Genomic DNA, 25,967 nt, shown 5'->3' with positions numbered 1-25,967 from the left:
GCGGCTGGAGTTGTTGGCTCTTTTAAAATGAGGCTTTTGCTGCTTCTCCTGATAGCGGCGTCGGCGGTGGTCCGGAGCGAGGCCTCGGCCAACCTGGGCACCGTGCCCAGCAAGAGATTAAAGATGCAATACGCTACGGGGCCGCTGCTAAAATTCCAGATTTGGTAAGTATGTATTAGCGGCTCTGTCTGCCCCGGCGTGCGTCTTGCATGGCGCTACTCATTAGGCGAGGCCCCGGCTTCGCGGCCTAGCCGGTTGCGCCTCCTTCAGCCCCAAGAAACCGCTGCAGTGGCCTTCCACAGCCTGACTTCCCCAGTTCCTTACTCTAGGACGGCCTGGCCGCCCTTTTTTTGTCCTTACAAAACCGTTTTCTCTCTCTTTATTTGGTTCCTAGAGGGTGGGAATGGGGAATCCGAGCTCGTGAAGGTTAAACACGGAAAAGAGAGGTCGCGAGGATGCTGTCAGTACGGAGGACCGGCCGGCGGCGTCACGCCATGGCTTCCCTGGCTGTCTGCAGAGGCGGCGCATCGTAGGCGGAGGAACTCGAAGCGTTTGTCATGCGGTTCACTTTTCCTCCTGGTTTTCCCGGAGCTGTGCTATCCGGCCTCGCAGCCCTGTTAGATCTGTAGGAGAAACAGGGAGTGACACGCGCCTTTTCCCTCGACCTGCGCGGGGACTTGAGTCAGGGAATGGGACTTCTTACAGCTGTGGCTGCTAAAAGATGAGCGACTAGGGGAGGTGCTGATTCTCAGTTTGCGATTCCCAAGTGTCAGAAAAGGAGCGCGTTGCTCTCCTATACTTAGATCGTTTGCTCTTAAACAACCTGATCTTTTCCTAGTAAAACACCCCCATTCAACCCCCGAAAGTTATCTGCTCTGGCATCTTTCTTTCACATTTCTTGTGCTTTCAGAGAAATACAGGTGGCAATGGTAGTTTTGTACATTGTTCAGTAAGTGATTTAGTTGTTAGAGCCTAATTAAGTATTGGAGTCCTGTTGTGGCGCTGTTGGATAAACACTGGACTGCTAATTACAAGGTTGGCTGTTCAAACCCACCAGCCACTCCTTGGAAACCCTATACAGGGTTGCTGTGAGTTGGAATCGACTTGACGCACTTAACAACATACTTAAAGGGAAAAAAAATTTAAAGTTCAACTAGAGTAGTAGCAAGGAATCCTGGTGTGGCACTGTGGTATAATGCAGTGGACCACAAGGTCTGTTTGAACCGCAAGGTTGGAGGTTCAAATTCACCAGCAGCTCCTTAGAAACACTTTACAGGGTTGCTATGAGTCAGAACCACTTAACAACACTTAACAACAAAGTAGTAACAACTTTTTCTTTTTTAATCTGAAGCACCAAATTTCTTTCCCTACATTTGGCTATATATATTTTTTAATCTTAGGAATATTCTCAGTAGAAAAATTTGCCAAATATTCCAGTAACGGAATCATAAAAGAAGAGTAATTAAGAAAAAACAAATTAAGAGATAGGAAAGTAGAAAATTTTTTAAATGACATAAGTTGGTAACTCTAGTCTTGTTTTAACTGCTTAAATTCAGAAGCACCAGATAATCTTCACAGATTGGTAAAATCATTATTACTTTCCAATTAAAAAAAACAACAACCAGAAAACCAACCCAGAACGGTAAAGCCATGATTCCCATTTGTATCTTTAAATGAATAAATGGGAGATTTTTTTTTTTTAATCAGGAAGAAGTTTGTGAGGGTTTTAGCCTTTACTCCATAAAGATAATGTCACCAGCATATTTTCTGACTTTGGTTTACAGGTCACCTTAAACAGATTAAAAAAAAAAAAAAACTTTAAGAGATTGAACAAAAGGTAGTTGAAAAATGAGAAAACCTAAACTTTATTAAACTCATAGGGTTGCAGAATCACAATCGACTAGAGGGCATTGAGGGTTTCTGAGAAGTGGCTGGTGGGTTTGAACCACTCACGTTGTAGTTAGCAGTCCAGTGCTTATCCTATAGCACCACACAAGGACTTGTCCTAAAAATCTAATGAAATTTTCTTTTGTGGTAACCTTGGACATGTTATAACAAAAATGCTTCAGGGATGTAACTTTGTTCAAGACTTCAAACTGGACTCCAGATATACTGAATCAGAGTCTACATTTTAACAAGATCCTCAGATGGATCTTATAGATCCCCAGAATCACTTGTTAAAATGTAGATTCTGATTCCATATGTATGGGTGGATTGTCAAGTTCTCAGCAAGGGATTGAAGCAGACCAACCAGTTCATGTTGTTAGGTTCCATGGAGTCTGTTCCAATCCATAAAGACCCTATGCACAAAAGAAGGAAACACTGCCTGGTCCTGCACAACCCCCACAGTGATTGTTACATTTGGATCCATTGCTGCTGCCGCTGTGTCAATCCATCTTGTCTGGGGTCTTCCTCTTTTTCACTGATCCTCTGCTTTACCAAGCATGACGTCCTCCAGGGATTGGTCCCTCTTGACAATGTGTCCAATATTTTAGAGATGAAGTCTTGCCATCCTGGGTTCTAAAGAGCATTCCAGCTGTATTTCTTCCAAGTACTGAAAATATCATGGGTTGGATCAGGTGCACCTTAGTCCTCAAACTGACATCTTGAGCATTTTAAAGGTCTTTTGCAACAGATTTGCCTAATGCAAATATGTTGTTTGATTTCTTGACCGCTGCTTGACCGTTGGTTCATGTTGTTAAGTGTCTTTCAGTTGATTCTGTAGCGACCTTGTATAGGATTTCCAGTGAGCAGCTGGTGAGTTTGAATCACCCACCTTGTGAATCAAACTGACCTTGCAGCGACCTTTGAGCTACTGGTGAGACTGAATCACCCACCTGTGGTTCAAACCAACCTTGCCATTCAGTGGTTTCCCTACAGCCCCAAACTTTGTTGTTGTTATGTGCCGTCGAGTTGGTTCCGACCCATAGCGATCCTGTATAGGGTTTCCAGGGAGCAGCTGGTGAGCGTAAACCACCGACCTTGCAGTTTAAACGGCTTTGCAGTCTGGTGCATTAACCCACAGCACCAAACTAGGCCCTACTTTATTTAGGTGTCCTACCCAATGCAGAGGAGCTCTGGTAGCATAGTGGTTAGGAATCGGGCTGTGAACTGCAAGGTCAGCAGTTCGAAACTACCAGTGTTGTGCAGGAGAAAGATAAGGCTTTCTGCTCCTGTAAAGATTTACAGCCTCGGACACCCTATACAGGGTTGCTATGAGTCGGTATATAACCAACCACCACCACCACCAAATTCAGATAAACTTGACTATCTTTCTTTGCTTCCTCCCAACCCCAGGGGATTATTTCTGAATATTGTGTTTTGTGTTTTGGTTGAATCTCTTGGGCTTTCATTTGCAAGTTTGTTTGGGAAAAGACTGGAAGCTGAGACTGTTGAAGAAAAATATGTGAACATTTCTTTCAGCCTTTCAGATGTATTCTATTTGAAATCTGAATGCTCTAAAATGTAGTTTTTATCAATCACGAGTGTAAACAATCCAAAGACAGCTATTTTCTTGTGCAACTAAACTCTAAATCATAAAAATGTCCAGGCTTATTGGTGTGATAGAGACTGATACACAGAGGCTATCTATCATTGGCCCTTAGTCACCCCTAAAGGGCATCTGGAAATGGCCCTAGGTCTCAATTATCAGCCAAACAGTTGTTAAAGTGCCAGACTTTTAGTTACCCTGTGTGGGGTTTCCAAGGAATTGTTGGTGGGTTTGGCCTGTAAACCTTAGGGTTACCATTCCAGTTCTTATCCGACAGCACCACACCTTGACTTCCACAAGGTTGGCGGTTCAAACCTGCCAGTTGCTCCTTGGAAACCCTATTGTTCATGTTGTTTTATGTGCTGTGGAGTTGGTTCTGACTCATAGCAACCCTGTACAGGGTTTCTGAGGCTATAAATCTTTACAGGAGCAGAAAAACTCATCTTTCTCCCGCAGAACAGCTGGTTGTTTCGAAGTGCTGACCTTGCATTTCGCAGCCTGATTAGTAACCACTACGCTGAGTCACAACAGATTTAACAACAACGTGAGGGGAACAGTTAACGCTAGGGAAGTATGCAAACCTTAGAATAATCAACCATTTGAGATCAAAAGGGCAGCATTTACCCAAGGACAAAGTTCAGAAGTGTTAGGAAAGAAGGAGGAATGGGAAGCACAGGGAGGAAGTAGGATAAGTGATGTTGCATTTGTGGGGATTGCAGTCACTGGAATGAAACAAAATGTGTATGAAGTGTTGAACTGATTTGCTCTGTAAACCTTCACCCAATTCACAATAAAAAGCTAAAAAACAAAAACTTCATCACCTTTTCAGTTACTTTTATCCCTTAAATTTTTCATGAATACTATTCCTTTAAATAGCTGAGTTTTGTTACCTGGTAACTGTACTATTTCTGAGATTGCTAATGGAACAAAATAGTAACACACCACACAGATGGAACCTAGGGAGAGAAAACAAGCTTCAAGAATAGCCACAAAATTTACTACATTTGTATATATTTTTCAATAAATACTAAATGCCTGCTGTGTACCAGGGGTAAGGATAGATGAATACAAACTATGGCACCTCAGCAGCCTATGAAAACAGTGCAGTATTTGTTGTACATGTCTGTCTTTGGTTTATTAAATTAGTTGATTGAACAGTGAAATTAAATGATTTTGATACTGATTTTGTATCTGGGAAAATTTATCCTGCTTATTTGGAGTTTTAAGTGTTGAACAAAAATTAAGTTCTCAAATCACAGTTTAAAATGCAGTTCTCTTTTTGCATTTTCCTTGTGATTTTTAGGTACAAATGTATTCTGTGAATTTGGAGTTGATTGAGAAGAGGGTGTTTGGGTGATGAGGAAGTAGGCAGATTGGGAAGTTGAATTTATTTACCAGAAATCCTAGTAGCTACTGCTTGCCATCCTTTTTGCATGTATGTTTACTTCATATATGTGGTTTAACATGCTAACTGTTTCTTCCATATTTAATTGTTAAGTGCTGTTGAGTAATTGTTGTTATATGCCGTGGAGTCAGTTCCGACTTTTCGTGACCCTGTACAGGGTTTACCAGGCTGTAAATTTTTATGGGAGCAGAAAGCCTCATCTTTTTCCTGTGGAACAACTGAACAGCAGTTTCGAACTGCTGACCCTGAAATTAACACCCCAATTGGTAATCATTATGCTTCCAGAGCTCCTCCTTGAGTAAATTAGTTGCAGTTTAAAGAGATTAGTAACTACAATTATTTACAGTTAATATTTACTTGAACAGTTGACAGTTGATTTACTGAGAATCAGAGTTGAATGTAAATGAAGTTAAAGATTTCAAAATATTGACAAAGTATAGCAGTATAGTCTCATTTTCCTTACTTAATTTAAGAATCAACTGTTACCATTTTAAGGCACCTCACTCCAAATTAGGGTTTGTAGGGGTAAATAATTACAAAGATAGATTTTCATTTAAATGTGTATCAACTCAGTCTTTCCTTTCATATTATGTTGTTTAGTGTCCTCAAGTCAGTTCAAACTCATAGTGACCCTGTATAGGTTTTCCGTGGAGGGCTTGTGGGTTTGAACTGCCTACCTTGTGGTTAGCAGTCCAGTGCGTATCCTTGAGCGCCACACCCAATGCTAATTTGCATGTACATACTTAGTAAAATTCTAAAATGCTGAATTAAAGCGATCTGAGAAATGCTGAATTACTGAAATTGAATATCTACTTTATGTAGTCACATTGCTTGATGGTAAGAATTCAGTTCCCTGGTATCAGGTACTTTACAGACAGGAGGAGAAGACAACTATTATTAGAGCACACACATGTAAAATTACAACTGTGTAGATTATCTGCTGCAAAGGAAGGTTACATAGAGGTGTGGTGGTGGTGTGCCATGGAGTCAATTCCAACTCATAGCAACTCTGCGTAGGGTTTCCAAGGCTATAAATCTTTACAGGAGCAGAAAGCCTAATCTTTCTCTCACGGAATCCAACACGTAACCACTATGCTACTAGAGCTCCTATGTAGATGTATGTTGTTGTTGTTGTTGTTGTGAAATGCTGTCGAGTCGATTCCAACCCATAGTGAGGATTTCCAAGGAGCAGCTGGTGAGTTTGAACCACCGACCTTGCAGTTCAAACAACTTTGCAGTCTGACGCATTAGCCCACAGCGCCACACCAGGACTCCTGTGTAGAGGTATAAGCGAGACCTATTTAGGGATTTGCGTCCTGGTGGTGCTGTAGGATAAGCACTTGACCTCAAGGTTGGTTTGAACTGCAAAGTTAGTGGTTCAAACTCACCAGCCACTCCTCAGAAACCTTATATCAGGGACACTATGAGTTGGAATCTACTCATGGCACACTTAATGGAGCAACAACAACAACTCAGGCTTCCTTAAGGGAATGAACTTTGAACTGATACTTGAAAGATAAGATTTAGGTGCAGAGTTGGGAACCATCTTTAAGCAATGGGAATAATATGTGCAGTAGTCTTTGTAATGGAGAGTACAGGGTGCACTTAAGGCACAGGCTACTGATCCCTTGGACTATAAAGAGGGTGACATAAATCCTTCAAGGTCTAGTAACTTATACTAAGGACTTTGGTCTCTAGTATTGTTTTTATTACGTGCCATCAAGTTGGTTCTGACTTTATAGCAACCTTGTACGCAACAGAATGAAACATTGCCCCATCCTGTACCATCCTCACAGTCATTACACTTGAACCCCTTGCTGCTGTTGCTAGTGCGCCGATCCATCTTGTTGGGATCTTCCTCTTTTTCACTGACCCTTCATCAATTCTTCTACAGTCTTCCTTATTCATTGTCCAACTTTCACATGCATGTGATGAGGCTATTGATAATACCATGGTTTGAGTCAGGTGCTCCTTAGTCCTCAAACTGACATCTTTGCTTTTAACATGTTAAAGAGGTCTTGTGCAGCAGATTTATCCATTGCAGTACGTTGTTTGATTTCTTGACTGCAGGTCCATGAGTGTTGATGGTGAATCCAAACAAAATGACAACTTCGGTCTTCTCTCCATTTATCATGATGTTATCTGTTGGTTGTCCAGTGGTGAGGATTTTTTTTTTTTTGTCTTTACATTGAGGTGCAACCCATACTGAAGACTGTGGTCTTTGATCTTCATCACTAAGTATTTTAAGTTCTCTTTGCTTACAGCAAGCAAGCTTGTGTCATCTGTATATTGCAGATTGTTAATGAATCTTCTTGCAATCCTGATGCCATGTTCTTCATAGAGTCCAGCTTCTCGGATTATTTGCTCAGCATACAGATTAATAACTGTGGTGAAAGAATGCAACCCTGGCACACACCTTTACTGATTTTAAACCATTCAGTGTCCCCTTTTTCTATTCAAACAACGGCCTCTTGGTTTATGCACAGGTTCTTCTTGAGAACAATTGTTGTTAAGTGCTGTCAAGTTGATTTTGACTCACGGTGACTCTGTATAGGATTTCCAAGGAGCAGATGTTGCGTTTGAACTGAACCACTGACCTTGTGGTTCAAACCAACCTTGCAGTTGCTCGCTTATCCTACATCACCACACCAGGTGTTATGAAATATCCATTCTTCACAGTGTTGTGCATAGCTTGCCATGATCCACACACTTGAAAGCCTTTGCATAGTCAGTAAAGCACAGGCAAACATCTCTCTGGTATTCTCTACTTTCAGCCACAGTCCATCTGACGTCAACTGTGCTCTCTCTCATTCCACATCCTAATCTGAATCTGGCTTGAACCTCTGGCAGTTCCCTGTCAATGCATTGTTTTAACTGTTTTTGAATTATCTTTAGCAAAATTTTACTTTCATGTGATATTAATGATATTGTCCAATGATTTACACATTCCATTGTGTCACCTCCCTTCAGAATGGGCACAAATTGGATCTCTTCCAATCAGTAGGCCTGGTAGCTTCTTTCCAAATGTTCTTGGCATAGATGAGTGAGTGCTTTCAGCATTGCATCAGTTTGCTGAAAGATTTCAATTTATATTCCATCAGTTCCTAGAGCTTTGTTTATTTTTTTAAGTTTTTATTGTGAATTGAGTGATAGGTTACATGGGAGAACATCAGCTTTACACTCATCCTATCATGTTTCATTTCATTGCAATGATTACAACCCCCTCCATGCATCACCATTCAACAGTATTTGCTTCTATTCCCTCTGTGTGTGTGTGGTTTTTTTGGGGGGGGGGGATGTATACCAAAACCGTCACAGAGCCTTGTTTTTTGCCAATACCTTCAGTGCACTTTGGTCTTCTTCCTTCAATACCATTGGCTCTTGATCATTTGGTACCTTTTGAAATGATTGACCACATCAATTATTTTTGCTTCCTGTGTCATTCAATATTTTACCCATTGATGTTTGTTAAGTTCTGTATAGTCAGTTCCACGAGTTTTGGTGTGGCACTGTGGGATAAGCACTTAACCATAAGGTTGGTTTGAACCACAAGATCAGTGGTTCAAACTCATGAGCCACTTCTTGGGAACCCTACACAGGGTTGCTTTGAATCGAAACTGACTCGTTGGAATTAACAACAACATAGGGTTTCCCTGGAGCGCTGGTGGCTTTGAACTGCTGACCTTATGGTTAGCAGACCAGTGTTTATCCTACAGTACCTCACCAAGACTTTATTTTGCCCAATCCTCCAATATTGCACACTGAGTCTTTATCTTTTTCTTCAGCTCTTTCACCTTGAGAAATGCTGAGCAGAACATTCTTCCCTTTTGGTTTTTAACTTAGGATCTTTACATATCTTTACATATTTTACATATTTCATTAATTTTTTCTATAATTTCCACCCAAATCCAAGTTGTTGTTAAGTGCCATTGAGTCAGTTGCCACCCTAGCGACCCTGTATTAGGGTTTCCTAGCAATGGGTGGTGAGCTTGAACCAGTGACCTTGTGGTTCAAACCGACTTTGCAGTCCAGCACATTATCCCACAGTGCCATAAATCCAGGTTGTTGTTAAGTGCCATCGAGTCAGTTCCGACCCACAGCGACCCTGTATAGGGTTTCTGAGGAGCGACTGGTGAGCTTGAACTGCTGACCTGGTTCAGACAACTTTACAGTTTGGCGCATTAACTGACAGCATCACACCAGGACTCCAAAATCCAGGTAGTTTGACATAAAAAAAAAAAAGTATGATAGCTTTGTCCGTCCTTGCCTTTTTATTTTTACGTTTGTGTTTATAATTAGTATTACACTACTAGACAGATTTACTTACTACCTTGTAACTGTTAACTTATAATTGTTCCCCAGGGTTTTCTACATATTTGTCTCTCTCAAAGTAAGATTGTGAACTCCTTTAAAGGAGACAGAAATGTTTTACTCTGAAGTGTCTAAATGCTGTTGATATTTCTAGTAATGGTGGGAAAAATGTGCATCGCTTTCACATGCCACATCTCATGTAGTGAAAACTACTAACCAAAACTTGGACAGTTTAAGTTCATTTTGGGTGGTCTACGGCCTCGGAAACGCTGTACAGGGTCGCTATGGATCGGAACCGACTTGACGGCACTTAACAACAAGTTCTGAAAAAAATCAACCATTGGGAGTTCTTTGGAGCACATTTCTACTCTGACAGACATGGGGACACAATGAGTCAGAAGCAACTGGTTTTTTTTTGTTTTGTTTTGTTTTTAATCTCCTATGTGCCATATTGTTGTGTATTCATTATCCTTGTTGCTACATAAAAATGGTATATAATAAAACCTATTGCAGACTAGTTGATTCTGACTCATAGCAACCTTATGAGTCAAACTAACTGCCCTACAGCATTTGTTAGACTGTAAATCTTTACTTGAGCAGACTGCCACATCTTTTTTCCCTCAGTGTGGGTGGTAGATTTGAATCACTAACCTTTCTGTCACCATCTGAGTGCCTTAACCACTGCACCTGCTTGTGACCAAGGAAAGTTAATCAACTTGACTATTGTCATTGAGGATGCTGATTTCCTGACTCTGTTTTTTTAGTGGTCTTGCCATAGTAATATTGTATCATAAATTATATAAGAGGGAGCTTCAAAAAGTTTATGGAAAGATGGAACTAAAAGATACTGGAGTTTTTCCATGAACTTTTTGAAGCTCCTTCATGTATGTATGTATATGTGTGTGTGTGTGTGTTGTGTTGTGTTGTGTGTGTTTGTTTACATCACTTACTCTTTCCAATCTAAATATACTCTGTTTTATTGAGGAGAACTGAACTTTGGATCCTCACATAATTTGAGTTCTAACCTTAAGTTACCTTAGCAAGTTAACCTTTATAACCTGAACTTCTACAAAATGGAGATGATAAAATGTCACAGGATTGTCTTGAGGCTTTAATTAAGAAATTGTTGTTCTTAAGTGCCATCCAGTCAGTTTTGGCTCATGGCGACACTGTATAATGTATCCAAAGAGTGGCTGGTGGCTTTGAACAGCCGACCTTGTGCTTATCTTTTGTGTTTATCTTACAATGACATACTAGGACTCTTAATTAAAAATACAGATAGATATTTTGGAAACATGTGCTAGGTAAATTTTACTCTATTTACTACTGAGTAAATCAGAAGAAAAACAAGATTTGAAAATGACTGTACTGTTTCATTCATAATTTTATTTTGTTACATTCTGTACTAACCCCCAAGCTTTCATTTTATTTCAGGTTTTTCTTTGAATTTACTTTTGGTTATGTGATTGTGACTCCTGGTGTGCTGCTGTGGCCTAATTCACTTAACAGCAACAGATACATAATATCTACTTATTGAGTTGATTACTACTCATAATGATCCTAAATTATTACCAAGGCTGTAAATCTTTATGGCAACAGAAAGCCTCATCTTTCTCCTTTGGGGGTGGCTGGTAGGTTTGAACTGTCGACCTTGAGGTTTGCAGTGTGTGCTTGCCCTATAGTGCCACCAGGGCCCCTTAGACGTAATTGTTGTTGTTAAGTGCTGTTGAGTCCATTCTGACTCATAGCAACCTTGTATAGGGTTTCCAGGGAGCAGGTGGTGGGTTTGAATTGCCCGCCTGTGGTTCCTAGTCCTGTGCTGATCCTAGAGCACCACACCAGGATACCTAGACATAATAGGTATATACTAATTTAAAATTTACATCACTGCTACAGCATACTTCTGTATTATAAGAGGGGCTTCCAGATGTTCATGGGGAAAGCTTTAAATTCCGTTCCCCCAAGTCCTCTCCTCCCCACACACAAAAGCCTTCATAGAAAATATTTTTCAGTGATAATCACCTTAAGATAGCTTTCCGAAGGAAAAATACAAAGAATGAATATTGTTTAAAATAAGCTTTCATTGATTCTTATTTTTATGTGTAGTATGTGCATAAAAGAAGACACTTGTAAATTTTGGTGCTGTAAAGATTAGACACTTTAGGGACATTCTTCTCATTTTAAGCAAGTAGAAGATGGGGAGATTTTAAAACAAAAAGATTCGGAGACTATTAAAAGGCTCAGAATAATCAGTGTGATGATACGTTCATCTCATTAGATGCTCTGATTTCCTCAACATATGGTATGTTGTGTTGACCAGTTGATTGGGTTTTCTAGAAAGCAGATTTTGGCAAGGTAGTCACTCTTGAGAACTCTGTCAGTTGCAAGTACAGATAGGCATTTTGCTGATTTTATACAAGCTGCAAAAGAGAATTAGTTGTAAGGCCCGCCTGGTCAATGGAGACAGCACATGCAGTTACTTTTCAAGAGAGGGTATTTCAGGTTTACAAAAAATCTGAAGACTTTCGAGACTTTTTAGTGAATAAGGAAAACTAGAAGAATTGATGCCTTTGAGTTATGGTGTTGGAGGAAAATATTGAAAGTGCCATGGGCTGCCAAAAGAACCAATACCTCCGTTTTCAAAAAAATGCAGCCAGAGTGCTCCTTGGAGGCAAGATGGCCAAACTTCGTCTCTCAGGCTTCAGAAATGTCAGGAGGGACCAGTCACTGGAGAAGGATACCATGTTTAGTAAGGTGGAGGGTCAGAGAAAAAGAGGAAGACCCCCAATGAGATGGATTGGCCAAGTGGCAGCATCGATAGACTCGTGTGGCAACAGTAGTGAGGTTATCCCAGGATCGGGCAGTGTTTCCTTCTGCTGTGCATAAGGTCACTATGGGTCGGTACTGACTCAGTGGCACCTAACAACAAATATGGCATGATGGGGCATCTGACCTTATCTAACATTACAAGGTAGGAGGAGACTCATTATCAACATCAACAACCTGTGCCTGTATTCGCCAATCTTGTTTTTTTAATGAATTCTGACACTAGTCATCCCTTCCACGGCACTCTCTACTATGCTGGGTTCAATAATTCATTGCAATGGTCACATACAACTCACAGACAAAAAGTATGATTTTCAGGTTTATTAGGGAAGCTTGTTGTTGTTGTTATGATGTGCCAGAGTTGGTTCCAACCTGTAGCAGCCCTGTTTAGCGTTTCCAAGGAACAGCTGCTGAGCTTAAACAGCTGATCTTGTGTTTCAAACCAACTTTACAGCCCAATGCATTAGCCCACAGCACCAGAAATAAAGGTTGCAACTCTGGATCAGGAAAGACTCAGTTTTCTGGTCAGGACAGCTTCTTTTCATCCTTGCTTCCAGGCAGGCCTTTTCCCCTGGTCCTTGGCTCTGTAGTCCCTAGGCCTCTGACCTGCTCCAAGTGTTACTAGCTCTTACTAATAAGTGCCTGGAATCATCTCATCCACCTGGAAGCCTCCTAGCCGAAGGCACTCAGTTATCTCACTCTGTGGACCTGAAAGCCATCTTGCGGGAGGGTCTCCTGTTTCTCCTTCCACTGCTTCTCTGTATCTCTCGCCATCTCCAGTATTACCATTCTCAGTGTACTGGGGCTCAGAAGTCCAGCACAGGAATTCCAGATCCAAAGGATGTATTGTGCTCTCATCTACATTTCTTGGTGGTAGTCAGGACTCCCTTTTCTACCTCTGGGGTGACTTTTTTTTTTTTAAGTTTTTGTTGTGAACTGAGTGATAGTTTACATGGAAAAGCATCGGCTTTACACCATCATTTCATTGCAATGATTATATAATCTCCATGCATTATCATTCAGCAGTATTTGCTTCCATTCCCTCTATTTAAAAAAAAATTATTTTGGTTGGGGGGCTACGTACACAACAAACACTCAGGAATATATAGTAATTTAAACAAACCTAAGGGCACATTCTGCAAGCCTGCCTCCTGGCCGCCAGCACTCAGTCCCTCTCTCCATGAGTCCAGAATCCTCTGCTGCTCCCTCTCTCCTTGTCCTCAAGTGTTGCTACTTCCCTGGATAGGGTCCTGCATTCCACTTGTACTCTTCTCTGGGGTGACTTTTATTAGCAGACTCTCCAGTCCCACTGGTGGGCTATAGCACTTTATTTGTGGGTCCTTGTGTGGCCCTGTAGGATCAACACTGGACTGCTAACTTCACAGTTAGATGTTCAAACCCACCAGCTGCTTCTCAGAAACCCTATACAGGGCAGCTATAAGTCAGAACTGACTCAGTGGCACTTAACACTAACAGCAAGAAGACCATGTGATCCATCACTGTGTAGGGATCAAAAGAATGTAAAGAGCCGAGCTTGCAGTTCATACCAACCTTGTAGCTCAATGCATTAACCCACACAGTGCCATACTACGACTCCAGTAGCACACTTGTTAAGTGCTTGGGAGTCACTTCTGACTCATACTAACCTGTATAAGTTTTCCAGTGTGCAGCTGGTGAGTTTGAACTGCCAACCTAGTTTGCAGTCCAGTGCTGATCTTACAGCATCACACCAGGAGTCTAGTGCCAGAAAATTAAGTTTATATGCCCTATTGAAATAATGAGTTCTGGCGTGGCGCTGTAGGATAAGCACTGGCTCGCAAGGTCCGTTTGAGCCACAAGGTTGGCAGTTCAAATCTACCAGCTGTTCCTTGGAAACGCTATACAGGGTCTCTGAGTTGGAACTGATTTGACAGCACTGAAATAGTGAAGACGTGACATGAGCTTGCTAATAAGTAAATATATGGTTTTTAGAGTTAGCTCAGTATTCTGTTGGAGATTCTTAGGAGCTGGGGAGAACAGGTTGCGGGATGAAAGGTAGTGAGATGGCTTAAGTGAGGTGTGCACCCTTCTGGGTAGTAGTAGTCCCCAAATTTGTAAAGATTAGATTTATATTGTCAGACTTAAAGACTTAGTCAACCTGTTGGAATGCTTGGTTTGAACCAAACAGTATAAATGAAAGGTTTAACAGCTAGACAAGGAAGAAAACCCAGGACAGTTTTAAATAGGAAAAGGTGTGTTTCAGTGACAATTGAAGGTTCAGTGGATAGATTTAAAAACAAACCTGAATTTTTTTGCTTGGGAAATGGATCTGATGATAATGTGAATAGAAATGAATTGTTTGTTGTTTTCTTTTTAAACGGAAAATTCTAGAGAGAATTTAGAGTTAGCAAAGATCTTACTTGTTCGTGTAGGTATAAGAAATTGACTCAGAAGGTTTTATTTAATGGCAGGCCTCAAACCAGGATCCAGGTCTGTAGTAGTAACCTAGCGCCATCTAGCTCTCTGGTTAGATTATATGAGGTTGTGGCTCATGTAGACTTGTTTCTTGTCTGTGCTTTTGTTTACCTTCTTACTGTTTTGCTCTTGGTTAGTACAGTCCCATAGTTGTATCTTACATGGCTGCTTGCAAACTGTTATGACTCCAGACCCTCATCACTTTACTAGGATACAGATTAGAACTCTGTTATGCCAGTTGACTGAGTTGTCTTGTGAGAGTATGGTCCTAACCTTTCAATCTGTAAAATCAACGTTGGAAGGAGTTTGGTTATGTCTGAAGTGTTCACATATTTATGTCTTTAATGAATGTATGTGTCTGCATCCACATATTTGTATTTACACATACCTATGACTCCTGGTGTGGCACTGTAGGATCAACAACGGACTGCGAACCACAAGGTCCACAGTTCAAGCCCACCAACTGCTCCTCGGAAACCCTATACAAGGTCGCTATGAGTCAGAACCGACTCAATGGCACTTAATGACAATAACAACATAGATACTTTTGTTTGTTCTCACCTGTGTACATATTTGTACAGATATTGTATACCAGTTTGCCTATACCCATCCATATGTACTCAGAAACTCGTTTTTACTTTGATTGTACTGTGCTCTCTACATCCACATTTGATGCCACTTTTCCCATCACTGAAATAACTAGTCTCTACTGTACAAAGCGAAATCCTGGTGTGGCGCTGCAGGTTAATGCGCAGGACTACAAGGTTGGTTTGAACCACAGGGTCGGCAGTTCAACCACACCAGCCGCTCTTTGGAAACCCTATGCAGGGTCGCTGTGAGTTGGAACCAACTCGACAGCACTTTACAAAAACAACAACTGTATACAGTGTACTTCCCCCGCTCCACCCTCCTCCCTGGTAACCATCAGTGAACATTGGTCATATGTATGAGTTCTTGTTATCTTATATAAAGAAGGACCATACAATATTTGTCGGTATATGCTTGATATATTTCATGTAGGGTTGTGCTGATTATGTCCATACATGTTAGGTTTCATAGATTTATCATTGTTCTTTATGGTTGTGTAGTATTCCATTGTATGGGTAGGTTATTCCCGCTATCTGAAATGAAGAACAATCCTAGAAAATCTTTTGTAAGCTGAAATGGCATAAAGCAAAGAAGTAATTACCATTAATTTATATGGGAAATTTTTTGAACATTCCTGTACTCTTAAAGTATCCTTTCAAATCATACCAAATAAGACATAAAACCAAATAACACTAACATATAACATAACACTAACATATAGCAAGAATGATTTGATAAATGCACAGCCCATATAAAGTAGAAATAATGTACTTCTCTGTACAGCTTAGTTCCTGGACTGCTAACTTTGTTAACCAGTTGCTCTTGGAAACCCTATACTGGGTCAATATGAGTTGGAACCAACTCTGTATCACACAACAACAAGCGTGTATGCAAGAGTCCTGGAGTGGCACTGTAGAATAAGCAGTGGGTTACTAACTGCATGATCGGCAGTTCAAACCAAACAGCCGTTCTCGGAAACCCAATACAGGATTGCTATGAGTCAGAACTGACAAACACCCACGTTTATATACCAAAGGATCCCTAGTTATTAGTTGAAAGGTTTGTCTGCTAATTAAAAAGTTTACAGTTTGAATCCACTAGCCGCTCCATGAAACAAAGATGTGGCAGTCTTCCATAAATATTTACAGTCTTAGAAATTCTTTTGGGTTATGACTTTTGTGATGTGTTGCAGAATTCTCTTGACATTTTTTGCCTTTATGTTTATGAAGGATATTCGTCTCTAATTTTATTTTTTGTGTGATGTCTTTACTTGGTTTAGTTGTCAGGGCTAAGCTGACTTATAGGAAGAAGTCAGTAGTGTTCTTCCTCTTCAGCGTTTTTGAAGAGATTGAGTAGAATTGCTGGCAGCTCTCTGAAAGTTTGTAGAATTTTCCAGTGTCACTATCTGGTCCTGGGCTTTTTTCTTTGTAGATAGTATTTTGATGACACCTTCTGTGTCTGCCTTTGTAAAGGATCTGTTTAAATTTTCTACCTTTGCTTATGTTAGGTTGGGTAAGTAGTATATTTCTTTGACCTGTTAAACTGGTACCTTCTTTAATAATTTGGCAAGTTTTTAAAGTCAAGCAAGTTTCAGTCCACAATTTTGATCTTCATCCAGGATGTATGAGCACTCTTGTTTATAACTTAAAAACTTATTAGATAACTTTATTATTCATTTCATGAGTATAAACTTTCTTGTGTAGTTTATAGAGCACCTTGTTCAGCTTTCATTCCTTGAAACACTTAAAGCAAGTTGATAACTAAACATCAATTCATTTATTAAAACAGATTATATCTAAAAATGTAATGATCAGTTCTCAGTGATGAATGAGCTGTTGGAGTTGATGAGTGACGCAGACAATTAGAAACCACTGTATTTGCAAAATATCTCCCTGATTTTTTGGTAGATAATGATTTTGGAGGAAATATTAATTGAAATTTTTGAGATGCAAGTAAGAGAAACACATTTTGAAATTTGTTTTTATTTTTTAAATATAAATAAGTATTTCCAAATTTTGCAAACCACATAAAATATGGTCTTAAAAATTTGGAAATACATTAATGAGTCTTTAAATATGATAGTAATGGAACCCAAAGGCAAAGATGTTGTCAGGAAGGGCTGAAATAGGGAACCTAGGAGGAGGCTTCACACTTTGTCTGATTCACATCTGTACTTTCCCTAGTAAAATGTGTTTCATTTTTCTCTTTCTTTAAAGAAAGATTGACTTCTTTCCTCCACTAAGTCATTTTTTTTTAATGTTTTATTGTGAATTATGTGATAGTTTACATGGAAGAACATTAGTTTTACATTCATTCTATCATATATCGTTCCATTGCCATGGTTACAATCCCCTCCATGCATCATCAACCAACCAAAGGGTATATACTACAAGCCTGTACCCCAGACGACAGCACACAGCCCCTCTCCCTGTCTGGATCTAAAATCCCCAGCTGCTCCATGTCTCCACGTCATCGTCTCTGCCTCCATCTCTGGCGTCACTGCTTCTTTCTTTGGGTAGGGTCCCGCTCTCCGCTCTTTTCCATTGATGGTCCCAGGGACCTCTGCTCCTAGACTGAAAAGTTAATCTTTCCCCTCCTTGCTATAAAACATCTGCTTGTACATTTCCAACACTCACAATCAGTCCTGATAACAATTATTCACTATCGTATCACAAGAGACCTATCTGCATTTGATTTCATCAGCCCCGCCTAGACACTTTGGATACTACTCCACTAAGTCATTTTTGAAGGATTGTTTCTACTCTTTCTCCCCCCTCCCCCCTAGTTCTGTGTTTATCTCTGTGGACAGAATGAGTTACTGTTTGAAATCCTAGTTCTTCATTCCTTGAAAAGTCACTGTGGGCCTCCCTGTGACAAGTGACCATTTCTGGAACATCAGCCATGGCAAAGGGGTATGTAAATACCACTGCTAGAAGCCAGTTGGGAGAAAAGGACAGTTGTGGGAGTTGAGAAGAATTTGGAGTCATTGTGAATAAAAGGGAAGGTTGAGTTTAGGAGATGTGCTTGAAAGCATCTTAAAAATTATTTATCGCATAGCAGATGTTAGATTTTGACTTGGTAGGTGTTAGATATAAATAGGTATTTTTTACTGTAGTTAAGGCTGGTAGTAGAAGGGAAAAGTGGGAGGCTTTGAACACATGATGGATATAAATGCACAGAATATTTGAAATATGTGGACAAGAGGTTTTTCTGTAGTTCGATTCCTTTTTCTTCTTTGGAAATAGATCATCTAGAAAATTATTTGGTATGAAAAATATTTTACATTGAGCAATTGTAGTGGCTAACTCCTGCAAACTGCTCCAGGACCTTACATTGTAATTTCATTTCAAAGTTTTGATTTCTTTGGCCCAGGGGCAGAAGGAACAAACAGGCAGCTGCAGCAACATATTTTTAGCATGTTCAAATACTAATTTGTTGACTTGGGATATCAAAATGTATTTTGTGATATACTAAGGATATTATATATATTACATTTATTACAGTGCATTTTTGCCTAAGTCATTATCTGTATAAAGTCATAAACATAGACTAAGAACTACAGCATTTGTATTAAACCTAAATTTATTTCTGAGTATGTGATACATACCTTCTATCTTTGTCAGTTTGTAAAGAGAGGATTTCCTTTTACTACCTTTTGTAACAGGTGTATCATCTTAAGCGCAATATGCATGCTCTTGAAGGCTTAAATAATAATGTTCTGTTATGGCTGTGAGGGACCATCCGGGTCTTCTGTTCTCATAGAGGCAAGTGGTCACATAGTCTGTATCTTCCTCCTGTTCCTGACTTCTTCCTTTGTTATTTCAGGCAGATAAAGACCAATTGCTGTGCCTTGGATAGCACCTTGCAAGTGAACTGTGAGGTAGACCAGAAGCACTGAATACTTTATTAGGGCCAAATAACTGGGATGTCTTGGGAAATTCTGACCTTAAACCTTCAAAGTAAGGAACCCAGTTCCACGAGGTATTTGGTTGTACATAAACAGCCTCAGCAGCTACTATTTGCTGTTGTTGTTGTAAATATATCACATGGTTTTACAACTTCAGCTTTTAAGGGGTATAACTTAATTGATGGAAGCGCAGTGGCTCCATATAATAAGCACTGGATTGTGAACCCCAAGGTCCGCGGTTCAAGCCCACCAGCTGCTCCACAGGAGAAAGATAAGGCTTTTTGCTCCCGCAAAGACTTAAAAAAGCCTCAGAGACTCTATAGACCGGGGTCGCTCTGCGTTGGAACTGATTATAATGCACTTAACAACAACTTAAACTGACAGAAATTACGTTAGTCAGCTGTGTTGTTGTTGTTAAGTGCCGTTAAGTCGGTTCCGACCCATAGCGACCCTGTACAGGGTTTCCGAGGGTGTAAATCTTTACGGGAGTAGAAAGCCTCATCTTTCACCCGCGGAGCAGCTGGTAGTTTCGAACTGCTGACATTAAGGTTCGCAGCCTGATTCGTAACCACTACGCTACCAGAGCTCCTTAGTCAGCTGTGTAACCATACCTATATTAATGTGATTTCCTTACTGTAAACCAAAACTCAGTGACTCATAAATAGTAATTCCCTCTCCTTCCCACCCTTGGAAACTACCTATTAAACTTTGGTCTCTATCCATTTGCCTATTCTAACCTTTTTCTATAAGTGAGGTCCTGCTATTAATATATGTCCTTTTGTGATTGACCTATTTCACTCAGCATAATGTCTTCAAGCTCCACATATTTGCTGCATGTTCCAAGACTTCATTTCTCTTATTGGCTGCTGAGTTGTGTGTATGTATTTTGTTTATGCATACATCTGATAATGGGCATTTAGGATGTTTCCGTTTTAATAGTTCTGCAGTGAACATTGGTGTGCATGTATCTGTTGAGTCTCTGCTTTCAAGACCTTTGGGTATATACTTAGGAGTGGAATTGCTGAATCTCATAGTAGTTCTGTTTTTAGTTTATTGAGACCCACAAAGCTTCACATTTTAATGGAAAGCATTTACCTGAGGGAGAGGTAAATGTGAAAATTTAAGCTTGTACAAAACTTTATAGTATCCATCATCTAGTTTCAGTCATTAATAATTTGTGGATGATCCTGAGAAACATTTATTTTTAACGTTGGTAATACTTTTTATACTATGTGTTAGTTGCAAAAGAAATGTAGGTATGTTTTAAACCACTTAATGCAAACATTTATTTTTCTGCAGTGTTTCCTGAGGTTATAGGCGGGTGTTTGAGGAGTACATGCGGGTTATTAGCCAGCGGTACCCAGACATCCGCATTGAAGGAGAGAATTACCTCCCACAACCAATATATAGGTAAGTAAATTTCATTAACTTGAAAATGAGTTATTTGACATTATAAATGGTGAAATGGTTGAATTAACTTTTCTTGGTTGCTATTATTTCTTTGTTGGTTATAATAACATACAGAAAACACTGCTTTACTAATAACAAGTTTGTTTGACCCAAATATAGAAGACAGTTTATGTAAAAAGGACAAGAGGAGGAAGGTCATTTCATTGTAAACCCTGTACAGGGTTGCTATGAGTCAGAACCGACTCCACTGCACATAACAACAACAAGTCCTTCTAAAGATGTGTTTTCTTATGTATTTTTTATTGTGGAAATAAGAACTCCCAAATCTTTATAAATATTCAGTGGTATTTAATACTTCACTTTATTAAAGTAATAGTATTTCAGTTCCATATAAATTCACGAGTTATTTTTTTTAATTGATATACTGAAGCAGTTTATTCTGGCTATGCATCCCTTTACCATCCTACTGTGTAATCTGGTGATTTTGTTAAATTAAAACCTTCTGTCCAACAAGGACCTTCTAGTTTCCTTTGGGGAGGGTATGTTGTTGTTAAGTGCTGTCAAGTTGATTCCGACTCATAGTGACCCTGTATAGGGTTTAAAAGTTCTTAATTAAAATTTTCTGTTTTTCACAACAGCAAAGTAAACACTTTTACTATCTTTTTCTGTAATTGTAATTAGTAACTTTTTAAGATTCAGTATCTACAAAATTGTTTATACACATATAATTGAGTTACTGTAATCTTGAAGTATATGAGAAATTGTAATTAGTGATGAATTTGTTTTTCTTTTTTTTTTTTTGGTAGACACATAGCATCTTTCCTGTCAGTCTTCAAATTAGTATTAATAGGCTTAATAATTGTTGGCAAGGATCCTTTTGCTTTCTTTGGCATGCAAGCTCCTAGCATCTGGCAGTGGGGCCAAGAAAATAAGGTATGTAATGTAATAACTTAGATGAAGATTTTTAGAAAGAATGATTGGGTTTTGTCTTTTTACAATTGTTGGGTAAAGAAGGAGATAGGAATATGGTACTTTTAGTAGAATCTGGGCACAAAATAATTTATTGCAGATTTTTTGCTTTATGGCTTAGATTCAAATTATATCCAGTAAAACATTGTGTGTGCTTTCTTAAGTACTTTTTTCTTAAGGTTTATCTTTTTTCTGTCTGCATTGGAGTTCATGTTTATTTCTCTTTAGGACAAGATTGCAGAGGTTTCCGTCAGTGAAATATTTTCTTTTGGGGTCCTCTACCTGGTCTTATCTTAAGAGTTCTAGGCTGAGATGATCTTTAGCAGAATCTTAGATAACTTTTCTTTTTTCTTAGGGAGCCACTTATGTCCAATAACAGGCAAAGCTTCTTAACATAAACCTCCTCAGGTGATACTTATAATTGGAGTAGGTCACTACCCTCTTAAATTACAAAATATTGATTTGCAAAAGATTAAAGATTAGAAGTAGAATATTTTTTATGCTGTATTTATGAATTCTGTTGATTCCAAATTCTCTTCAATGCATTTTTTTTCTTCAGTGCATTTTACATATTGCTATTGTTCTCACATGTAATGGGAATCTCACATATAATGTCATTAAACTAACTTTAATGACCGTTCCCTGTATTTGACAAGTCACTTAAAAAGTTTGTGGAAAAATAGAATGAAAAGATAATGGAAATTGTCCATGAACTTTTTGAAAGCCCCTTTGTATTCTTGATAATTTTGTAGACTTATGTTCTGAAATGCTAGGGTAACCACTACGAATTCAAAGTGGTTGAATTATAGAAATGAGCTTTCTCTGTGCTGCCCACCTCATTTAGATGAGGCAGGGAGAAAGCTCACGTCTATGAGCATTCAGTGAATTGGCATCCCTATTACATCCTACTGCAATCTGGTAATTTTGTTAACTTTTAACACCTTTCTGTCTATCAGGGAACTTCTCATTTCTTTTGGGAGGGTATAGATTTACTTTTTTTTTTTTTTAGATTTGCTTTTAAAAGGTAAACTAATGTACCTTAAGTTGCCTCAGCTCTTCTATCCTACTTTTTTTTCTCACTTTGACTTAAGTTGCTTGGAACATAGATAGGTGTTGTATTGCATATTAAAAAAAAACTCAGTAGCAATGAGAAGTCAACTTGAATTGTTTATTATTACATCATTAGTCTCGTGAATTCATACGTTTTCTTATAAAATAGTTAAAGTCAGTCTTTCTAAAGTAAATTTTAAAAGTGCATTTGCCAAATAAAGTGATGTTTGTCTGTTAGAAAGATTGTTGTGTCTTAAATTGTCTTGTTATTTTGAATTCAATATGACTTTGTTATGTTAAATTATATTTTCTCTTAGGTCTATGCATGTATGATGGTTTTCTTCTTGAGCAACATGATTGAAAACCAGTGTATGTCAACAGGTGCATTTGAGATAACCTTAAATGGTGGGTTCTGAGTTTTTTTGCATTTTGTGATAGTTTTAAATGGTATATAATTATTTTTTCTACTTTTCATAATAGAAACATTTGATGCTCAGAAAAATATAAATATTTGAAAGAAATTTGAAAGTTCAGGAGACAAACAGATTTAGAAAAGTTTAGTTTTTTCTGTCTTTGCCGCTACATGAACTTTCTATTTTGAAATTCTTTGGAGTGTTATTCATCTTCATATGCTAAATCCTCTCTCTGTAGATGATCCTCATCTACTCGTATGATTTTATAATGATAACTGTATGTTGATGATTCCTGAATGTATAGTTCTAGTCTGTACTAGATCTCTTTTCTAGGTGCTGTACCCAGGAATCTTAAAACATAATCCTGCCCAAAAGTAAACTCTTGATCTCCCGTTTCCTGCAGTTCCTATTCACCACAATTTTCTCCTCCATCAGCATTTCTCAGTTAATGACATCGTCACCTGTCTATCCAGTTGCCCATGTCAGAAATCTAGGGTAATACTACCATCTCCTTTACTCTCCATATCTAATGAATTATCAAGTCTTGTCAGTTGCCTGCTCAGTTGCTCAGACAGCTGCTTTGACTTTATTGCCACCACCATAGTCCACGCCACAATTATCATGTTCCCCTCCAATCCATTCTCTAAACTAGGAGTTGGTAAATATTGCCCAATTGTTTTTGCATTTTTTTAATTGCTGGGAAAAAAAAATCAAAAGAATATCTTGTTACACATGGAAATTATATAAAAGTAAAATTTCACTTTTTATAAATTAAAATTAAAATTTTATGAATGAAAAATTTGTAGACATATGTTTTCTCTCTGGTTATATAAATACCTATATAATGTCCTTCATTTTGCCTCTTAGTTCCTAAATCCTAACATATTTGCTGTCTGGTCTTTTACAGAAAAAAATGCCAACCTATTTTCTGAAAAGTAGTGGTTTTTTTTAAAATGCAGATTGCTTTTTGTCACTTGCCTGCCTGAAAATTATTAAATGGCTTTACTTTATACTCAAGATAAAGATCAAAACATTTAATATGGCTTAAAGGCCCTTTGTGGGTTGACAAATTATGGTGTTGGAGACCATGTCCTCAGCTGCCTGATTTGTAAACAAAGTTTCGTTGGAACACAACTCTGTTCATTCATTTATATATATATATGCCTGTCCCTGGTTTCAGACTATAACAACAATTGAGTAGTAGTGATAGAGATTGTATATTCTCAAAGTCAAAAGTATTTACTGCATGGTCTACTTTAGTGTGCCAATCCCTAATCTAGTCCTATTTCTGCATCCTCCCTTTTACCATTCATCTTCTACATTTGAACTACTCTTTTGATTTTAATTTTGCACGCTTCATTCAATCCTTTACTACAGGCACGCTATCCCTGGGTTACAAACATCCAACAACTCTTATTTGCTGTTTAAGTAGGGCTTCCAACTGAAAGTGTCATCACTAAATGAAGCACAGGTACAGACAGAAATCATAGTAATTGGAATGGAAAAATTATGGGTGAAGCCCTGGAATGGAATACTTGAAAGAAACATAATGAGCGCTTTCAGGAGCCTGATGCCATGAGGATAGAATATTGGTGGTGGTTATTGTGTGCTGTCAAATTGGTTCCGACCCATAGTGAACCCTGTACAGGGTTTCCAAGGAGTGGCTGGTAAGCTTGAACCACCGACCTTGCAGTTCAAATTGACTTTACAGCATTAACCTACAGCGCTATACCAGGACTCTGAAAAGCCATACACATTCCAAACAGTGCTGTTGGCTCCACTTTACCAGGGTGGCCCCATCTCTGAGTAGGGCACTGCCATCTTTGAAGACCTACTTTAATGTTACGTAAATTTGCCCTCACTTTGACTCTAGAGGAGCTCTATGAAACGAGAGGTGGTTGAAATCCACCAGAGGCTTTCTGGGTGAAAGACAAGGCAGTCTGCATCCATAAAGATTTACAGCCTCAGAAACCGTATGAGGCAGTTCCACTCTGTCCTAGAGTTAGAATCTGTCTCTGAGTTAGAATCTATTCAACTACAGTGAGTTTGGTTTTGTTTTGAAACCGAAAGTAATCTTTGCTCTCAATAAGTTTTTCATCATAATCACCAGTACTTGTTGCACATATAATTTATAAATCATTGTAAAGGCTTTGGGCCTTTTCTTGCCCTAAAGTAAGGCTAAGCGAGAACCATACTGTATATACACACCTGTTTAAACTGACCTGAAAATTCTTAAAGACACAGACACAGAAATGGATCTCATTCATAACCTGGGGACTGCCTATATACCCTCTGCTTCAAAATTTTTCCAATTTTCTATTTTCAGGAACCCCACTCTATCTTTATTTATTTATATTTCCTCTACTAGAATCATCTTTATAAAGGCAGAAAAAGTCACCTGTTTTACTCGCTTTTGTGTTCTTTGCTCTGTACATTGACACTCAATATGTATTTGTACAATCAGTGTCTGTTACATAATCTTACTTTTGGTTTGTTGGATGGGTGATGCCATTTATTTTTTATAGATGTACCTGTATGGTCTAAGCTGGAATCTGGACACCTTCCATCCATGCAACAGCTTGTTCAAATTCTTGACAATGAAATGAAGCTCAATGTGCATATGGATTCAATCCCACATCATCGATCATAGCCCCTCTTATCAGCACTGGAAACTCTTTTGTAAGTAGTTTTAAAAATGCAATCACTATGTATAGATTTCATTTCATTCTCATCACTAACCAACAAGGTATTAGAAATTTCATGAATTTACAGCTTAAGACATAACAGATGGATGTTTCTGTCATCAAAATTTAGTAACAAATCAAGGGAGTTTAGACCTGCCAGAATAGAGCAAGGATATCTTTATAATTTTATCTTCAAGGCTTAATAATTAGGCCTTTAACAGTTTTTTAATTGGTCAAATTGATAAATTGTGTTAGGGTATGTATAAACATATATCCTCTCTTAATTTGAAATAATTTGCCTAAGAGTATGCAAATTCAAGATAAAATGTGTGTGAGCATGCAGAGGTGTTAACTTTTGCTTAGCAATTGATGTTCTCCGTTCTTCTGTGATTAGTGAATTGACTTTGTAAGAGTTTAGGTTAGTGATTTTTTTTAATGCTCCTTTTCTGTTTATCTTTCA

The 25,967-nt window shown here is 38.7% G+C and overlaps 1 pseudogene across 1 annotated transcript; it reads left to right on the top strand.

The window, feature by feature from the left end:
• On the top strand, positions 1 to 25,473 carry LOC102829602 (annotated as a pseudogene). The gene is made up of 5 exons (XR_438744.1): positions 1 to 164; positions 20,281 to 20,391; positions 21,198 to 21,324; positions 22,728 to 22,815; positions 25,349 to 25,473. The product of XR_438744.1 is annotated as a selenoprotein T-like (transcript).
• The last annotated feature ends 494 nt before the right edge of the window (positions 25,474 to 25,967 follow it).

The sequence above is a fragment of the Chrysochloris asiatica genome, unplaced genomic scaffold (assembly GCF_000296735.1).
Source record: "Chrysochloris asiatica unplaced genomic scaffold, ChrAsi1.0 scaffold00113, whole genome shotgun sequence".
NCBI classification, from domain to species: domain Eukaryota; kingdom Metazoa; phylum Chordata; class Mammalia; order Afrosoricida; family Chrysochloridae; genus Chrysochloris; species Chrysochloris asiatica.
This window is presented reverse-complemented; position numbering and strand designations above follow the sequence as displayed.